The 19,996-nt window shown below is 34.7% G+C and overlaps 1 long non-coding RNA gene across 2 annotated transcripts; it reads left to right on the forward strand.

Moving 5' to 3' along the window:
* Positions 1-702: 702 nt before the first annotated feature.
* On the forward strand, positions 703-12,460 carry LOC117318915. 2 transcript variants are annotated; one of them, XR_004530490.1, is made up of 3 exons: positions 703-765; positions 11,234-11,366; positions 11,962-12,460. It is a non-coding gene; the product is annotated as an uncharacterized LOC117318915 (long non-coding RNA). The 2 variants fall into 2 exon arrangements; XR_004530489.1 differs by having other exon boundaries at positions 11,978-12,460.
* The last annotated feature ends 7,536 nt before the right edge of the window (positions 12,461-19,996 follow it).

Consider the following 19,996-nt stretch of genomic DNA (forward strand, 5'->3'; position numbering starts at 1 on the left):
TCAATCATAGCTGCGTTGACACCGAGGCTCCCATCGGTGCAGTCTACATGGCTGTATTCAGAGTTTATCATTTCCGTCCCCTTGACTTTGTCTCCTCCTCCTCATACAACTTGTAATGGCTGCTGACATATTGGCAGGTATAACACCGCAGTCTCTCCGACCAACCCCATCCCCACTGCTTTGAACTCTGAGAATCAAACTTCAGATATCCTTTGCACTCTCAGTGCTCCAGAATAATATTGTTCTAGTCTCTCCACATCAATTGGCCGTAATAACTTGTATGTGTAGTTGTTAGGATCTCGTAGAGTAGTCAAAATGTAGGTGTCAGTGATGGAGTTTCAGGATATTCATATCAATTGGAATCCCAGCAGCTTAAATGTAGTCATTTCACCCTTGTTATCAATCTTGAGTCTTGGGTTAGCCTGTTCAAAGGCACTGGCATAAAATACAAAAAAATACTTAATTGAGTAGTAAAACCTTTATAACTCACTAACTGAAAATCATATGGTCATTGTATTTACTGATATGATAGAATTATATGTATATTACTTGTGTGCCAAATATGAAATAATTCTGTTAAAAACAGTGCTATCTGTGAATGAATATTTGCTTGTATTTTCCAGTAAAACTATGCAGTCATATGGAGTTTGGAACTTCTCTCTCAGACCAAGGGGGGTAACTTCATATTGAATAAGATGATGGACACCTGTCATCATTGAAACTTCACAACTTTATTTGGAATCATCTTCACTTTTGAAAATACAGGTAAATGAGTGAATCAAAGTCAATAATTCTTTGCTTTATAGTTCTCACAGAAGCATGTTAACCAATCAGCACGGGTTGTATGAGAATGTATTCTGGTAAGAAAATCAAGTTTTCCATGTTAATGGTACAGCTGTATTTGATTGAAATGTTTAGGTGTAATGTTGACCTATCTGATATTTATTTGAAGTATGTATTCCAAACTGTCAGAATATACTGATTTTGCTGTACTGACATGTACCTCCTGGCTGATTTACTCAGGTGTGAATTGACCAGGTATTTCCCCATTAGTTTGTGTCTATATCTTCAGCCATCTCTGACTTGAATTGAACTTCAAATTAATTAATTATATAGGGGCTGATTTACTTACATTACTTTAAATCTGTTAGACATATACAGGACAACCAATTTTGAAATTTTCATTAAATAATTTTAAATATTTTCATAATACATATGTACATCTGTATATATCTACTCTAAAATTTCGCAGAGGTTCTTTTTGGTCATAGTCTCTAGGTCCTGACCTCTGATCTTGTATTTAATGTGTCACTGTAACACTGTATTATTAGCTGTCCCCTTCTAATCTTGTATTTAATGTGTCACTGTAACACTGTATTATTAGCTGTCCCCTTCTAATCTTGTATTTAATGTGTCGCTGTAACACTGTATTATTAGCTGTCCCGTTCAGATCTTGTATTTAATGTGTCACTGTAACACTGTATTATTAGCTGTCCCATTCTAATCTTGTATTTAATGTGTCACTGTAACACTGTATTATTAGCTGTCCCCTTCTAATCTTGTATTTAATGTGTCACTGTAACACTGTATTATTAGCTGTCCCCTTCTAATCTTGTATTTAATGTGTCACTGTAACACTGTATTATTAGCTGTCCCCTTCTAATCTTGTATTTAATGTGTCACTGTAACACTGTATTATTAGCTGTCCCCTTCTAATCTTGTATTTAATGTGTCACTGTAACACTGTATTATTAGCTGTCCCCTTCTAGATCTTGTATTTAATGTGTCACTGTAACACTGTATTATTAGCTGTCCCCTTCTAATCTTGTATTTAATGTGTCACTGTAACACTGTATTATTAGCTGTCCCCTTCTGATCATCTTGTATTTAATGTGTCACTGTAACACTGTATTATTAGCTGTCCCCTTCTAATCTTGTATTTAATGTGTCACTGTAACACTGTATTATTAGCTGTCCCCTTCTAATCTTGTATTTAATGTGTCACTGTAACACTGTATTATTAGCTGTCCCCTTCTAATCTTGTATTTAATGTGTCACTGTAACACTGTATTATTAGCTGTCCCCTTCTAATCTTGTATTTAATGTGTCACTGTAACACTGTATTATTAGCTGTCCCCTTCTGATCATCTTGTATTTAATGTGTCACTGTAACACTGTATTATTAGCTGTCCCCTTCTAATCTTGTATTTAATGTGTCACTGTAACACTGTATTATTAGCTGTCCCCTTCTGATCATCTTGTATTTAATGTGTCACTGTAACACTGTATTATTAGCTGTCCCCTTCTAATCTTGTATTTAATGTGTCACTGTAACACTGTATTATTAGCTGTCCCCTTCTAATCTTGTATTTAATGTGTCACTGTAACACTGTATTATTAGCTGTCCCCTTCTAATCTTGTATTTAATGTGTCACTGTAACACTGTATTATTAGCTGTCCCCTTCTAATCTTGTATTTAATGTGTCACTGTAACACTGTATTATTAGCTGTCCCCTTCTAATCTTGTATTTAATGTGTCACTGTAACACTGTATTATTAGCTGTCCCCTTCTAATCTTGTATTTAATGTGTCACTGTAACACTGTATTATTAGCTGTCCCCTTCTAATCTTGTATTTAATGTGTCACTGTAACACTGTATTATTAGCTGTCCCCTTCTAATCTTGTATTTAATGTGTCACTGTAACACTGTATTATTAGCTGTCCCCTTCTAATCTTGTATTTAATGTGTCACTGTAACACTGTATTATTAGCTGTCCCCTTCTAATCTTGTATTTAATGTGTCACTGTAACACTGTATTATTAGCTGTCCCCTTCTAATCTTGTATTTAATGTGTCACTGTAACACTGTATTATTAGCTGTCCCCTTCTAATCTTGTATTTAATGTGTCACTGTAACACTGTATTATTAGCTGTCCCCTTCTAATCTTGTATTTAATGTGTCACTGTAACACTGTATTATTAGCTGTCCCCTTCTAATCTTGTATTTAATGTGTCACTGTAACACTGTATTATTAGCTGTCCCCTTCTAATCTTGTATTTAATGTGTCACTGTAACACTGTATTATTAGCTGTCCCCTTCTAATCTTGTATTTAATGTGTCACTGTAACACTGTATTATTAGCTGTCCCCTTCTGATCATCTTGTATTTAATGTGTCACTGTAACACTGTATTATTAGCTGTCCCCTTCTAATCTTGTATTTAATGTGTCACTGTAACACTGTATTATTAGCTGTCCCCTTCTAATCTTGTATTTAATGTGTCACTGTAACACTGTATTATTAGCTGTCCCCTTCTAATCTTGTATTTAATGTGTCACTGTAACACTGTATTATTAGCTGTCCCCTTCTAATCTTGTATTTAATGTGTCACTGTAACACTGTATTATTAGCTGTCCCCTTCTAATCTTGTATTTAATGTGTCACTGTAACACTGTATTATTAGCTGTCCCCTTCTAATCTTGTATTTAATGTGTCACTGTAACACTGTATTATTAGCTGTCCCCTTCTAATCTTGTATTTAATGTGTCACTGTAACACTGTATTATTAGCTGTCCCCTTCTAATCTTGTATTTAATGTGTCACTGTAACACTGTATTATTAGCTGTCCCTTCTAATCTTGTATTTAATGTGTCACTGTAACACTGTATTATTAGCTGTCCCCTTCTAATCTTGTATTTAATGTGTCACTGTAACACTGTATTATTAGCTGTCCCCTTCTAATCTTGTATTTAATGTGTCACTGTAACACTGTATTATTAGCTGTCCCCTTCTGATCTTGTATTTAATGTGTCACTGTAACACTGTATTATTAGCTGTCCCTCTTCTAATCTTGTATTTAATGTGTCACTGTAACACTGTATTATTAGCTGTCCCCTTCTAATCTTGTATTTAATGTGTCACTGTAACACTGTATTATTAGCTGTCCCCTTCTGATCTTGTATTTAATGTGTCACTGTAACACTGTATTATTAGCTGTCCCCTTCTAATCTTGTATTTAATGTGTCACTGTAACACTGTATTATTAGCTGTCCCCTTCTAATCTTGTATTTAATGTGTCACTGTAACACTGTATTATTAGCTGTCCCCTTCTAATCTTGTATTTAATGTGTCACTGTAACACTGTATTATTAGCTGTCCCCTTCTAATCTTGTATTTAATGTGTCACTGTAACACTGTATTATTAGCTGTCCCCTTCTAATCTTGTATTTAATGTGTCACTGTAACACTGTATTATTAGCTGTCCCCTTCTAATCTTGTATTTAATGTGTCACTGTAACACTGTATTATTAGCTGTCCCCTTCTAATCTTGTATTTAATGTGTCACTGTAACACTGTATTATTAGCTGTCCCCTTCTAATCTTGTATTTAATGTGTCACTGTAACACTGTATTATTAGCTGTCCCCTTCTAATCTTGTATTTAATGTGTCACTGTAACACTGTATTATTAGCTGTCCCCTTCTAATCTTGTATTTAATGTGTCACTGTAACACTGTATTATTAGCTGTCCCCTTCTAATCTTGTATTTAATGTGTCACTGTAACACTGTATTATTAGCTGTCCCCTTCTAATCTTGTATTTAATGTGTCACTGTAACACTGTATTATTAGCTGTCCCCTTCTGATCTCTTGTATTTAATGTGTCACTGTAACACTGTATTATTAGCTGTCCCCTTCTAATCTTGTATTTAATGTGTCACTGTAACACTGTATTATTAGCTGTCCCTTCTAATCTTGTATTTAATGTGTCACTGTAACACTGTATTATTAGCTGTCCCCTTCTAATCTTGTATTTAATGTGTCACTGTAACACTGTATTATTAGCTGTCCCCTTCTAATCTTGTATTTAATGTGTCACTGTAACACTGTATTATTAGCTGTCCCCTTCTAATCTTGTATTTAATGTGTCACTGTAACACTGTATTATTAGCTGTCCCCTTCTAATCTTGTATTTAATGTGTCACTGTAACACTGTATTATTAGCTGTCCCCTTCTAATCTTGTATTTAATGTGTCACTGTAACACTGTATTATTAGCTGTCCCCTTCTAATCTTGTATTTAATGTGTCACTGTAACACTGTATTATTAGCTGTCTCCTTCTGATCTTGTATTTAATGTGTCACTGTAACACTGTATTATTAGCTGTCCCCTTCTAATCTTGTATTTAATGTGTCACTGTAACACTGTATTATTAGCTGTCCCCTTCTAATCTTGTATTTAATGTGTCACTGTAACACTGTATTATTAGCTGTCCCCTTCTAATCTTGTATTTAATGTGTCACTGTAACACTGTATTATTAGCTGTCCCCTTCTAATCTTGTATTTAATGTGTCACTGTAACACTGTATTATTAGCTGTCCCCTTCTAATCTTGTATTTAATGTGTCACTGTAACACTGTATTATTAGCTGTCCCCTTCTGATCTTGTATTTAATGTGTCACTGTAACACTGTATTATTAGCTGTCCCCTTCTGATCTTGTATTTAATGTGTCACTGTAACACTGTATTATTAGCTGTCCTCTTCTAATCTTGTATTTAATGTGTCACTGTAACACTGTATTATTAGCTGTCCCCTTCTAATCTTGTATTTAATGTGTCACTGTAACACTGTATTATTAGCTGTCCCCTTCTAATCTTGTATTTAATGTGTCACTGTAACACTGTATTATTAGCTGTCCCCTTCTAATCTTGTATTTAATGTGTCACTGTAACACTGTATTATTAGCTGTCCCCTTCTAATCTTGTATTTAATGTGTCACTGTAACACTGTATTATTAGCTGTCCCCTTCTAATCTTGTATTTAATGTGTCACTGTAACACTGTATTATTAGCTGTCCCCTTCTAATCTTGTATTTAATGTGTCACTGTAACACTGTATTATTAGCTGTCCCTTCTAATCTTGTATTTAATGTGTCACTGTAACACTGTATTATTAGCTGTCCCCTTCTAATCTTGTATTTAATGTGTCACTGTAACACTGTATTATTAGCTGTCCCCTTCTAATCTTGTATTTAATGTGTCACTGTAACACTGTATTATTAGCTGTCCCCTTCTAATCTTGTATTTAATGTGTCACTGTAACACTGTATTATTAGCTGTCCCCTTCTAATCTTGTATTTAATGTGTCACTGTAACACTGTATTATTAGCTGTCCCCTTCTAATCTTGTATTTAATGTGTCACTGTAACACTGTATTATTAGCTGTCCCCTTCTAATCTTGTATTTAATGTGTCACTGTAACACTGTATTATTAGCTGTCCCCTTCTAATCTTGTATTTAATGTGTCACTGTAAATTAAACATTGTCCTTATAGTGACCATAAGTCTATTTCAATGAAATTACTTTTATATGAGTCTGTTAGAGGGCCGGGTTCATGGAAATTAAGTGAAAAGGTTATTAAAAGTGATATTTTTCAAAATTCATTAGAAGCTTGCTGGAAACATTGGATAAAAGAAATAGACATGTATGAAACTATTCTTGAATGGTGGGATATTACTAAAATAAAGATAAAAGAACTGGCAATGGAAGTTGGAAAGAAGATTAATATTAAAGTAAAGGAAATAACAAAAATTGAAGATCAACTAGATACACTTGTTAAGGCCAATTTTAATGATCCAGTAACCCTTAATACAATAGAAAAGTTGCAAACTAAAATCAAACAATACCATAATAATAGAGCAGATGCTGCAAAAGTCCGATCAAGAGTCCAAGATTACGAAGAAGGAGAAAAATCAACAAGGTATTTCTTTGGAATAGAAAAGAAAAATGCAGAAAATACACAATGGTTCAGAATAAAAAATGAGGAAGGACACTATGTAACTGGGATTGATAATATACTTTATGAACAAACAAAATTCTATAAAAAAAACTCTTCAGCTCAGAGGGGTGGGATAATGACAAAGCGGAACAGTTAACAGAACGTATAGAAAATAAACTAACAGAAGAAGAAAGCACTTTTATAGAAAGACCTATAGAACAGAAAGAAATCACTACAGCAATAAATGACTTAAAATTAAATAAATCTCCTGGAGAAGATGGTATAACAGCTGAATTTTACAAAACATACTGGTACTTAATAAAAGATGAAATTATAAAATTGTTTATGGAAATTTTCAGTAAAAATAAGTTAACAAACTCACAACATAATGGTATTATAAAACTGCTTTATAAGAAAGGTGAGCGAGAAGATATTAAGAATTGGCGACCATTGACACTGTTGAATACTGATTATAAAATAATTGCAAAAATTTTAAGTAATAGATTGAAAACAATACTACCAAAAATAATTCATACAGATCAAAAAGGATTTGTAGCAGGCCGAAACATTATGGATGCTAACAGACTTTTGCAAGATATAATTGATTATTGTGGCATTGAAAACCAAGAAGGATCCATGATATTTTTAGACCAACAAAAAGCCTTTGACAGAATTGAATGGGGATGGGTAATGAAATGCTTACATGATTTTAAATTTGGCAATATTTTTTGTAATTGGATAAATATGCTGTTAGTTAACTCAAAAACATGTATACAAACAAATGGTTTTACCTCCTCTTACTTTGAAATTACAAGATCAGCCCGTCAAGGCTGCCCGATTTCACCGTTACTATATATACTACAGGCTGAACCACTTGCCTGTGCAATTAGATCAGATACAGAAATAAAGGGAATAAAACTACCAGGGAATATTGAATCTAAATTAAACATGTTCGCCGATGACACACAACTCATGAACAAAACAGAAAAATCTATTGAGCAAACATTTAAATGGTTAAAACTATATGAACAAGCATCTGGGTCAAAAATAAAGTACACTAAAACAGAAGGAATATACTTGGGGCCATGGAAAAACAAAGAACCAATATTCACAAAAATAAAATGGACAAAAACTGCTGTTAAAACATTAGGCATTTTCCATGGGCATGTGATCGACAATGATAAAATATGGAAAGACAAAATACAGAAGATAAAGAACTGTCTCCAAGTGTGGAAAACTAGGAATCTCACTCTTAAGGGGAAAACACTTATAATAAAATCTTTCATAATATCCTTGATAGGGTTTGAAATAGAAGCCAGAGGCATTCCTGAGAAATACGTGCAAGAAATAAACAAATTAATATGGGATTATATATGGGATGGGAAAGTAAATCTAGTAGAGAGGAAAGTCTGCTGTAACAGTAGAATAGATGGAGGTATAGGAATGATAAATTTAATGCAATTTATAGAAAATAAACAAGTAAAAACAATATACAAAATCCTACACACAAAGACTGAGGCTTGGAATGCTATTGGAAAATCCTATTTGAAAATATTGGACAATAAATATATGCAAAGTAACTTCTTAGCAAGCTGCTCAGACTTGAAAGGATTAAACATTATCAATAAAATTCCTAAGTTTTATTACAATAATTTAAAAGCATGGGCAAATATGAAATCAAAAATACAGTGGAACTTCGTTAACTCGAAGTCGACGGGACCACGAAAAAACTTCGAGTTATCCGAGTGTTCGAATTAAGCGAGTTATCGTTTTTGGTGAAAAGTTTGGTCAATATTTGTCAACATTATATAATCATTATAACTTCGCTCTGTCGCTCATCAGTTTAGTGTGAAGACTGGTCAATACATGTAAATATATATGTAATGTTTCGTTATGTCACTTGTAATTTGGTGTAGTTTTGCCGATATACAGTCACGATAAAGTTTCTTTCACTTAGTCACTTCAATAACGGTCTGATGTGCAAGTCATGTTTGCAAAAGGTAAACGGTAAAGTTATTAATGTCAAAACAAATAACCGTTTAAGTTTAACACAGATTGCATACAAAATGTAACAGAACCATTACCTTTTATTGGACATATATAAAATACTGTTTGATCGGCCTACTTACTTTTTATTGATAACCACGCCATTTCCATGTGTATTAGCACCGGAAGTTGGGCTGCGCATGTGCGTATAAAATGTTACTGTAACTGAGTTGGCGTTTTATCCGATTTAATAGACAGCACTGACCGTTACAGTTGTACTCTGAACACCTCGGCAGTAATTACGCTATTGTTTCAGCAGTTTAAAGATTTAATAGGCGCCGGTGACTGTGTCATTTCTACACCTGTAAAAACATCAGCCGGGTAGATCTACCGGTGTGTCAGAGATTAGTTCCGCTTGAGCGAACGGGTAGAGGAGTTATTGACTATCGTGTGTACTGATATCGGCGACCGCCTTGGGGAAATTACCTGATGTAAGTAAAGCAGTACTTTTTATCACCAAGACTTGTTGTTATAAGATTCAACCGACAATTTCTTTTATGAATTTATGAAACACTTATAATAGCATGTAGGTTAGTAGTGCCGATATGTTCAGTATTACAAACGGAATTTAGCTCTTAAAAAATGTCGGCGTTTGCCACCGATCGACGAAAATTGTACTTCGAGTTATTCGAACATTTCAAGTAGGATTTTTTTTGTTGGGACCAAATTTTTACTTCGTATTATCCGAGTTTTTCGAGTTATCCGAATTCGAATTTTCCGAGTTTTTTTTACTAAGATAAAGAGAGAATTCGGCCGGGACCGGCGAGGTACTTCGAGTTAAGCGGGGTATTCGAGTTATCCGAGTTCGAGTTAACGAAGTTCCACTGTAGTTCTAGAAGGAATCTCACAAATTTCATCACAGCCACTGTTTGGAAACAAAAACATACAGCTAAACAGACAACCATTATTTATACCATCCTTTTCAAAAAGTGGCATTAAAAAAATATCAGACTTATGGGATTGGGATAGGAATCAATTTATAAATAACCAACATTTATTAAGAAAACTTGTTGTTAGAACAAACTGGATTGCAGAAATAACAAAAATAAAGAAAGCTATACCTAAACAATATATTGAGATTATGCAAGGACAAGAACCTGACAGAACAGCTGGTGCTAAAAAACAAAAAATATATGTTAACAATAAGTTAGAGATATGTGTCTTGAAAATAAATCATTTTAAAATTTTAAAACCACATGAACTAAAATTTTCAATTCTCCACAATATTTCAGATCCAACTGTAAGACCTAAATCAGAAATGAAATGGAATACTCATTTTCATAAGGAAATACCATGGGAGAAAGTATGGGAAAACTTCAAAAATACTGACATTGCAATAACTAGCAAGATAGAAGAACTTCATTGGAAAAGTATTCATAAAATTATATACACTGAAAGCAAATTAAATTTAATGAACAGATCTAATGGCTTATGTCACATGTGTAACACTGAAACTGAAACTCTAACTCACTTGTTTTTTCATTGTACATTTTCAAATCAGCTATTAGATATATTTCATGTTAACTTGTACAATAACCCTGTTCATGTCACAGCTAATCAAATATGGAATATTGACGAAGAGAAGATGATACTAGGAGATACAACTGATAACATCACAGCCACCATAGCTAACACAATTATCTTGACAACTAAATGGGTCATATGGAAGGCTAGAAACATTAAAAAATTTCAAAACAAAACAACGTCTCCACAATCGGCTTATAAAATACTGAAGAAATTATTGAAAGAAAACATATCACTTTACATTAAAATTATACCCGACGCTAAAAAGAGATGTTTGATATCAAAATATCGAACACTATTACAAGAAATTTGATCTGGTTACTTACAAACAACGTGCTACGACAAACCGGAAGTAAATATTGAGTATTGTATAAAGGCCAAAATAGTCGAATACCAAAATTTGGGCTAACCACTTGATATTTTTTTTTATAATATACCGATTATAGTAGACCAAAGTAGTAGAAGAAAAAATGTGTGTTAGTATAGATTATAAGTGATATTGTGTGTATATAATTTAGATTGAACGAAAATGTTCAGAGTGTACAGTACATGTATGTAAAATATGAAAAGAATGTGTGAGGGGATAGGATCTCTGATGAGTGAGAGATAGGATGTCTGATGAGTGAGAGATAGGATGTCTGATGAGTGAAAGCCCTCCTGCGTGAGGACATTTGTTAATATATATATACATGCTTGTTGAATAAAATTGATTTTGACAAAAAAAAAAAAAAAAAATGTGTCACTGTAACACTGTATTATTAGCTGTCCCCTTCTAATCTTGTATTTAATGTGTCACTGTAACACTGTATTATTAGCTGTCCCCTTCTGATCATCTTGTATTTAATGTGTCACTGATGGTGTTTGTGGAATTTTCTCTTGTTTTACAGATGAGCCAGTTGTCTGATTACTGATGATCCTGGAGTTCCATATCACCCAACCCGCCTTAGACTGTAGTATTACAGAGTGTCCGATACCATGATTCCCTATGTGTGGGCTCTAGCGGGGAAGTTCCTGTGCCAGGTGACAGTCTTTGGATTCGTTTTCTGTAGTAGTCTGTTGAAAGCTTCACATTTAAGCCATGCACGTACCATTATGAGATGGTGGGCTATTCAAATCCTGTTGTGTCCTAATGGTCCATTGACCGTTCATCTATCTCTCCATAAACAATTGTTATCGCTTTTTCTCAGAAAGTACCAAAGGGATCTTTCTCAAATTTCATATGTATGTTAATTATGCATATTGGCTTTTAGGACAAATCGGAAAACAACGTTAAAAGTACTAAAGTGATCTTTCTCAAATTTCAAATAGAAAAATAAAATGTACTTAAAGTATAACAGTAGTGAAATGTAAAGTTTAAATATTTTATTTCAACTGTCAACTGGATTATGTTTTAAACTAGTCATGATTGAACTTCTAAATGAAGTTAATTTAAATAAGGAGTTTGTTTTCCACTTAAAAATTGTCTTTTTTTGTGTCATTGTTGCTGCTCTATACAATTAAACACTGTCTAGTACATGTACAAACATTTAACCAAATTATCTTAATTAAGCAGATTTATCTACATCATATAATTATATTGTATGTTTGATCATTTCTTGGTTTATTTTGTATAAAGTCCTATTAACAGCCAGGGTCATATAAAGACGTGCCAGGTTTTGGAGTTGGAGGAAAGCTTTTTTAAGAGTACCCAGATAAAAACCACTGGTCTACGGTCAGTACCAGGCAACTGCCCTGTGTGGGTTTTGAACTCGTAACCAAGAGGTGGAGGGCTTAGTGATAATTTGTCAGGACAACTTAACCACTCGGCCACCAAAGGTATAGGAGGTATTTATCAGCAGGTTCAATGAAATTAATTTTTTTAGATACACTGACTCATGTGATGTGATGAGTGCAGTGTCGTGTGCCATGGAGGTTGTTTTGATAATATCCGAAACAGACCTGATTTCCGGGAGGTAATGACTGTTATTAAGTATTACATCAGAACGAGAACGAGGCGCGGCCGTAGCCAGTCCACTTTCATCGGGCTCCTACAAAAACGTTATTTTCCCTTATCTATAAGGGATTTTGAATCTTAATTTTTTTATATGGATTAGTTTGCTACCTCAACATTCAGAACGTGGCTAATCATTTCTGACATTTTGAGTGTAAATGTGTCTTTTGGACTAGACATGGATTGAGTGTCGCGAGTGACTACTGTTCAGCACTTACCTGCATATACCTGCGTACTATATAGGTATATTGGCCACTACATACGGACTATCCTTGAGAATCATGCCAGCTAGCAATAAACCTCAGCGGGTACAGAGTGTGACCACTAGCAGGACCAGTGGTATTGGTGCGAAAACTACTGACGATAGACTGGACGAGATTTATACCATTCTAAAGTCCCTAGTTACGGAGGAGGTATTGGAGAAGAAATTAGAAAAGTTGCGTATAGACATTCAACTAGAGCACGCCGAGCGTATTGAGGCTCTTGAGGACCGAGTTGGTGATTTAGAGCAGGAGAATGAGGACTTAAATGTGAATAGCCGGGTATCGGAAATGGCGGGAAAACAGAACGACCTCGAACAACACGGCCGGAAGAATTCATTACGTATATCTGGACTAAAAGACACCGAGAGAGAATCAGTGGAGCAGTGTGTTCAGGGTATCGTGACATTTGTACGGGACACTTTGAAGGTACCGATTGATGGTAAAGACATCGATATCGCCCACAGACTGGGACGTTTTGATAGTGCTAAACCAAGGAACATTATCGTTAAGTTCACCCATAGACGCAAGAAGCAAGAGATTATCCATGCGCGTAGGAACCTAAGGGGAACGGGATTTGTTATCTTTGAGGACTTAACCCATTACAACCAACAGAGACTTAGAGATGCTTATCACCTTGATTGTGTCAAGAACTCTTATAGTATCGACGGGAAGTTGTTCGTGGTGCTAAATAATGGAAAGAAGCGCAGACTGTCGTTGGAAACCCCACTTGAAGAGAACTTTCTCATGAATGACACCAACTTTCGCTTTAGGAAGTGACTGGATTAAGTAAAGATCGGTGGTGACATTTGGTCAGTATCGTTACTGACTTACCGATCAATTCAAAATACTGTGTAACGTGTGTGTCGTTTTTATGAGTTATAATCATGTATGTTTCCTACTGAGTGTGTGTTTTCTTTTTGTGTTGTGAAAGTCGATTCCAATTGGAGTGTATATTTGGACTAAGGATCCTAACATACAGGTAAGTGTTCCACACTAGCGCACACTGATATACTGATATAGGCCGATATTGAAAAAAAATAGTGATATATGTATGCTTCAATGATCTCGCTTTCTTTTATTAAATATTTGTATCAAATATGTTTATTATTTAGATCTTACCAGTGCCTCTCAATAGAAGCATTCATATATAGTTGTAATTTGTCGTTTGGCTGTGCTTGCTTTTAAAAAATATTAATTTAATATCGTTTTCCGGAAATCCGTCGCTCATTGAGTTTGGGTTCTAGAATTACCAATTTACTTCCGGTTGACACAACCTGTATGTTTTCGTAGGTTCCACGGTCCCTCTCCAACTGTTGAATGTTTGTGGTATAGACCTACTATACTGTAAGAGAACGGAAGTGTGCTTAGGAAAATCCTGAACAATACAAGTTCGTTTTATGGTATTGAGTCGTACGTTAACGATAATAGTTTATGTTTCCGGATATATGATCCCTTCGTTTAAGCAAGTGCGCGCATTTAGATTTCACCATGAGTTTCCGGTCTTGTATTGCCAGTGTCCTGAATAGTGCAGCGGGTGTGTGTATGTAAGTGTTTGACAGTAGTCATGTTTTGTTTATGATCTAGAAATATGTTTTTATGTCTGTTCCTTTTTCTGTCTCTCTTTTCTTTTTCCAACTGTTTCATGGGGGATTTAAAATTAACTTTTGAGGCTTCTATTTTCGATATAACATGAGTATCACTGTGCTATCGGCGAACTGTCAGGGCTTGGGGGATAAAATTAAAAGAAAAGACGTATTCTCCTATTTAAGAGATAAACGGTACAGTATTTACTGTCTCCAAGACACCCATTTCTCGTTTGACCAGGAAAATATTATAAGAAATGAATGGGGATATCAATGTTATTTTAGTTCTTTTAAATCCAATTCATGTGGGGTGGCAATCCTTTTAAACAATAATTTCGAGGCCAAGGTATATAGAGAAAAGTGCGATTTACAGGGTAATTTTCTTGCGCTTGATATTGATATTGATGGGTCTAGGACAACTCTTATTTCCGTATATGGTCCAAATCAGGATACCCCAGATTTTTACAATCAAGTAACTGAAATAGTGGATAGTTTTGGAAATGAGAACATTATTATATGTGGGGATTTTAACTTAGTTTTAAAACCATCATTAGATTATGATAATAATTATAGATTTGTAAATAATAGTACTGCGAGGGAAAAGGTATTGGAAATTATTGAAAATACTAATCTAATTGACATTTATAGGGAACACCACCCTGATACTAGGCGCTAAACTTGGAGGCGTGCTAATCCATTAAAGCAGGCCAGACTAGATTTTTTTCTTGTCTCCGAATCTCTCTTGTCAAGTGTAAATAAGTCATCAATAGAACCAGGTTATAGGTCTGATCACTCTACCCCTCTATTACCTATAACTTTTAACAAATTTAAGAAAGGGAAAGGTATTTGGAAATTTAACAACTCTTTATTATATGAATCAGACTATCTTGATTTGGTAAAAAAATGTATTGACAGTATTAAATTACAATATTGTCTACCTGTTTATAACCCTGATTCTCTAAATCTTATTCCTGATTGTGATATTCAATTTCTCATAAATGATCAACTTTTTTTAGAAACTTTATTAATGGAAATAAGGGGTAAATCTATTTCATATTCTTCTTACAGGAAAAAGCAGTTAAATCTCAGAGAGGAAAATATTAAGAAATTCATAGCAATTACTGAGGCTGAAACAAATCCTGATCATACACAATTAGATGAGAAAAGAAAAGAATTAAAGTCTATTCGTTTGAAAAAGGTTAGAGGTAGTATCATTAGATCTAGGGCAAAATGGATAGAGGAGGGAGAAAAACCTACTTCTTACTTTTTTAATCTTGAAAACAGAAATTATACTTCCAAAATTATTCCAAAAATACAGACAGAACATGATCATTTTATAACGAAACAAGAAGACATTTTATCAGAAGTACAGTCATTTATGAAAATTTATATAGATATAGGGAAGTGGAAAATATAGATTTAGAAGCACATCTCCAAAATTGTAACATGTCAAGGTTAAGTAATCATGATTCTGACAGTCTAGAGGGTATTATAACATTTGATGAAGCTGGGAAAACACTAAAAGAGATGAAAAATAATAAAAGTCTTGGGTCTGATGGTTTCACATCTGAGTTTTAGGTTATCATTGTCAAAGTCTGAGTCATCCGAGACTTAAACAGATAACAAAATGACAAATTTTGGTGACTTTCCAACAATATTTCCTTGGAACTGCAAGGGACCCTATAAGGTTCAGACATGAAAAAAGCTTATGAACAATTCTTTCATCTTAAAAACATATCCAACTAAGTTTAAACCTAAATAATAACTATAATATCTCCAACAACGGGGCTTCACAGATACTTCAATTGTTTGCATTCAATTATCTAGAGCCTTTACAACTAGCTGAAAGTAAAAAAAGTAAGCACATATAATTGTATTAAGACCAGTTTGGTATGTGTCAGGGTTACCTTATTGTTAGTGAAAAAGTTTTCAAATGATTATCAAAGGTTAAGCAGATTTGTCGGCATGCAATTGTGAAAAGTTTACTTAGGTTAACAATGCCCAAGACAGAGGTTGCAGTGACCATCAATAAGGCTGTGGTATATAATTACAATACAATAAATATTGTTATTAGATCTGTAATTGGGTAGTAAAAAATTCAAAGAAAAAGAAGTAAAAAAAAAACTAACACTTTCCCACCAGATTTATGTCAGTGATACAGACAGGGTAAAATTGAGATAAACAACTCATTGTTTTACCTGGCACTTGATCTTGTAAATCAAACTGGTCATTCCGAATCACTGTCAAACCCTCACTTCCAATCATGGACATGGCAAATGTTGGATGATCCTGGAGACTGTCAATGCTGGAAGTGGACATGGCAACTGGTGATTGATCGTGAAGATTGCCACTGCTGGGAATGGACATAGCAACTGGTGCTTGATCGTGGAGATTGCCACTGCTGGGAGTGGACATAGCAACTGTTGGAAGGTCCTGGAGATTGCCACTGCTGGGTGTGGACATAGTTACTGGTGGATGGTCCTGGAGATTGCCACTGCTGGGAGTGGACATAGCAACTGGTGGATGATCCTGGAGATTGCCACTGCTGGGAGTGGACATAGTAACTGGTGGATGATCCTGGATATTGCCACTGCTGGGAATGGACATAGCAACTGGTGGATGATCCTGGAGATTGCCACTGCTGGGAGTGGACATAGCAACTGGTGGAAGGTCCTGGAGATTGCCACTGCTGGGAGTGGACATAGCAACTGGTGGAAGGTCCTGGAGATTGCCACTGCTGGGAGTGGACATAGCAACTGGTGGATGATCCTGGAGATTGCCACTGCTGGGAGTGGACATAGCAACTGGTGGAAGGTCCTGGAGATTGCCACTGCTGGGAGTGGACATAGCAACTGGTGGATGGTCCTGGAGATTGCCACTTTGGATACATACTGGCTTCTTTGGTTGCTGTAATAAATACAGTTATTTTTATTGATAAGGATAATGGAGTAATTTGAATCACAATATTTCTTCAATTTCAGGATGAAATTTAAAACAAATGTTTACAATGAAGAAGTTCTCAAGTCTGACCAAATGATTTCAATTTTTCCTTAATCATTAAATGTCATAAATGCTTCCACTCAGTCTACTTATAACCAATGTGACCCTGACCGTACCATAGGAAATAAAAATAATAATAAAGATAAGAGAGGTATATACCATTGCTTTCTATCTATATAAGTGTGATGAACATTTACAATTTAAAGAAGTCGCTAGGTGTTCAACAGGATAGGAAGTGATTAACATTATCAATGCTAAAAGCAAAACAAAAGTTTTCAGTAGACAACTGAGATAAACGAAAAACACAAAAATATGAAAGCCCTATCTACTACATTAAACATTTTTGACACAGGTTAAAAGTTTTTTCAAAAGTAGGTCTCAGTTAGCTATAGGCCACGGTCAAGGTTATGAGGTCTTGAAATGCAGAACCATCAGAAAGCTCTTTTCACAAGGAACACACATGCAAAATATGAAAACCACATCTTTAATGGTTTATTTTATGGCCCAGGTAAAAGTTTTGAGAAGTAGGCCAACGGTTATGGTCAAGGTCACAAGATCCGCCAGTTCCAATGAAATAGTGTTGTCACAAGGAATACACATGCCAAATATCTAAGCTGTACCTTCACACAACACTGTTTTAAAACTGTATATAGGTATCCTGACCCTTTGGGTCAGATGACCTAAAATTGATATACTACTTACGGTTCTCCACCAATAATTACAATCATCTCCTGACCCATAGTTATAAGTTAATTCTTCTCCAACATCAATGTCCTTCTTGGCAAAAAATACTGGAAAACTAGTTCCATCGACTTCTACAAGTTTTGGAATAAGATTAGGAGTCAGGTGGTTGTCATTTATCAGCCTTCCATGTGAACCGTCTTCCTTGGATGCATCAATCCTGTATGAAGTCAACATATATATAATCCTGTTAACCTTTCTTGGGAATTTAATACCCACTACCTAGCAGGTCTCTCATTTACACAAACAATTTAAATTCTCTCTTTTTCAATGAAGGAATAAGTATTCTCGACAAGAATCTAAACATGCCACTTGGCACTTCAAGAAATTCGAACAGTTACAAAATAATTTTACATTGTTAATATAGACTAACACATATAGTAATATAGAAGCTCTTTTAGTGTTGAAAAAAATTTATTGCTAACTTCTGCACATACCAAAGACGTTTCCTTCCTTTTTTAATTTCAAACGTGTAGGTGTCATCCTCTGGCTCCTGTTCCCTATGGCAACCAGAATAATACACAACATATTCTCCCTTTCCAATAGGTTGCTTAGCGAAGATCCCATGACCTGTAAAATATTTATCATTATTTTTTGTCTCTATTAATTTAAGGGGCATCTAAACAGCAAATCCAGTCAAAACATTGATATTTTACAGGCCTATAAATCCCTATTATGGTGCAATGTCACAGAAGTAACATGATGAACTTTTAGTATGTATCATGGCAAACCGTGGGACTTGCTGTTGACATGTAATTTGTTAAGCTGTTTGTAAATTTCAACAAAACGTAAGAAAAATGCATGTTTCAGGGGGACATAATTAACTAATTTGTATCCCATATATTACACAAACTTGCCATGTCGTTTTGCTCACAAGTGTCTAAAGCACAAAATAGGAGCATTGGTTTGACCAGCTTTGACGTTATTATATGTATAAACGCTGTTTTTATTTTGACCTTGAATTGCAAATGGCGGTCGTGAATGATATCACACAAATACGGCATATAAGGAGGTATTTAAAACATCAAAAATGCTCTTTTTAGACAATATAAAGTATTCTTGAAGTGGCAAGAAGACTACTTTTATGAAAAAATGTTCAACCGTTGAGTTTGGGGTAAAATATGCCTATTTCTGAAAAAGGCTGCAAACTCACCAGTTTAACAAATTGACTTTAAAATGTTCTTCTTACTATGATGAGATGTCTTAAATGTATGATATAGGAGTATTGTTATTAACTGAAATGCCCCCCTTTAAGCCATATTTGTGTAAAATTATTCACAGCCGCCATTTGCATTCCAAGGTCCAAACAAAATAAGTGTTTATACGTACATACAGTCAAATCCGGTCAAACAAATGCTCCTACCCTGTGCTATAGACACTTGTGATCATAACAGCTTGGCTATTTTTCAGGTTTGGTCATTTGCGTGACTTAGAATTATTCCATGCTACATCTTACCACAAAGTTACTCTATAGAAGAAACTGGTAGCACCTACAGCAAATTATTGGTGATTGTAAGAAGCTACGTGTCCAAACAAACATTTTGGTATATTACATGACATTTTTTGTGCAAATCTTTAGGTATTTTTTCGTGTTTGAAATTCAACATTATTCTGCTATATAGATGACCCTTAACAATTGAAATTTGAAGCAACAATTAAACCATTTCATCACTATCTTACATATAATTGCTTTGCACACAAGAATTATTTACAGTCAAACCTGCATGTTTGTTTAATTAATAAACACAATAGTGATATTACCATCAATTATGAATAATCTTCAAACTTGTTTATATGTCAAAGGATGCTTTACATTTTTCACCACTCTGTCTGATTACCAAGTTTGCTGGAGACCTATTTCTTTTTCTTATCTCTTCTGCTGCTTCTTTGCCACATTTTCGTCGACTTTTTGTGCTTATACGTAAAGACATGTCGTAAAACCATCCAGCATCAAGTTCTAAGAAAATAAAAAGAGAAAAAAACTGCATTTTTGTAACTGATCCTTTAGATAATACAGTGTACCAGTAATTGGTGAACTTTAGTGTTTGATACATGAAAATGTATACACACTCT

This window comes from Pecten maximus, unplaced genomic scaffold (genome assembly GCF_902652985.1).
Source record: "Pecten maximus unplaced genomic scaffold, xPecMax1.1, whole genome shotgun sequence".
NCBI lineage: Eukaryota > Metazoa > Mollusca > Bivalvia > Pectinida > Pectinidae > Pecten > Pecten maximus.